Source organism: Aplysia californica, unplaced genomic scaffold (assembly GCF_000002075.1).
Source record: "Aplysia californica isolate F4 #8 unplaced genomic scaffold, AplCal3.0 scaffold00401, whole genome shotgun sequence".
NCBI lineage: Eukaryota > Metazoa > Mollusca > Gastropoda > Aplysiida > Aplysiidae > Aplysia > Aplysia californica.
Window position 1 is genome coordinate 268,225 of NW_004797671.1, and position 1,206 is coordinate 269,430.

The 1,206-nt window shown below is 36.4% G+C and overlaps 1 protein-coding gene across 2 annotated transcripts in view; it reads left to right on the plus strand.

Annotated features, from left to right (window-relative positions):
• The first annotated feature begins 724 nt into the window (after positions 1–724).
• LOC101848835 overlaps positions 725–1,206 on the plus strand; it is a 9,741-nt gene continuing 9,259 nt past the window's right edge. Inside the window, exons 1-2 of one of the 2 annotated variants that reach the window (XM_035971233.1) lie at positions 725–879; positions 916–917. The gene's annotated coding sequence lies outside the window, so the exon portion shown is untranslated. The remainder of the gene's footprint in view (positions 880–915; positions 918–1,206) is intronic. The other variant, XM_005104024.3, reaches the window with a different exon arrangement.

Genomic DNA, 1,206 nt, shown 5'->3' on the forward strand with positions numbered 1-1,206 from the left:
CCCCCTTTCCCTCCCCATGACTTGGTGTAGGCTAATCGTTAATTAAGCTCTCGATGTTACGTGCAAAGATAATTATGATGAGTTCGATTCCCAAAGGAGAATGTTAGTCTTTCGACTGGGATGCTGTCTCAGCCTGGGTTGGCTCTAATATTTTTTATAAGAAAGATCAAAGTTTAAGAGAGATAACCGTGTGATAATTTAGTTGAAATTAGATTAGAAGAATTTATTTCCCCTCGAATAACAATTTAATGCGGTACAATAATTAATAATTCTTGATTTGCATTAGGCCTATTCGTTACTCTTGCCTTTTGTGATATACGAAGGTTGACCACTAGGCTTAAAATAAGACTTAGATCTAGATGCAATTGGGACACAGAGCAAATGACAGGCATTTCTATTATCATTGTATGCAGAGTATAATATCTTAGAAAAAAAATGAAGTAGGATAAAATGTCTTTTTCCAAGTATCTTTCCTCACAACAGGTAAGGTACTTGGTTTGCGTTTCTCTCAATCATTTCTCCTTAAAAGCAGCAATTTATGCATGTGTATATTAAGTCTTAGATGTAAACTGATGGGTCACAATATACATGTACTTTTATTACGGAGAAATTTTATTAATTAAAACTGGGCAAGCTCTTCACGCTTTGACTTTTGTTTCGTTAAAAATCTAATAGTCCTCGGGGAAATTTTTTTTGTTTCGTGGAGTCAATGTTTATAAAGCGACATGTTTTTAAATACAATATGGCGTCGTATACCGTTTTATACAGTAAACAGTAAACAACTCTTGTCGAAGGTTTTCATTCCAAAAGTTGTTTATGATCCGTACAATTGAATGGTGTCAGAAAAGAAACTACCATCTTTCCGTCAAGTAATTGTGGGTAAGATTGATTTGGTGGACCCAACTGTGAATGAAGACGTAACTACTTTTGAACCTCGCTGTGCAATGGTCCGCTCTTAGATCTGTAACTCTGCACTGGGATCCTGACTCTTTCTCGACTGCCTTTCTACACATGCGATTAAAAGTAGAAATGATGCAAACTATTTTTAGGTAAGGCGCCCATCTTGTTTGACGTCAGACCAGGATACCCCTCCGATCACGTGACTACATCTAAGTATAGACAACCGCATGGCACCAAAGATGGAAGTGTCTATGTATATATATATGCTTAATCTACACAAATTTCTCGGAATTTCTGATAGCTGAT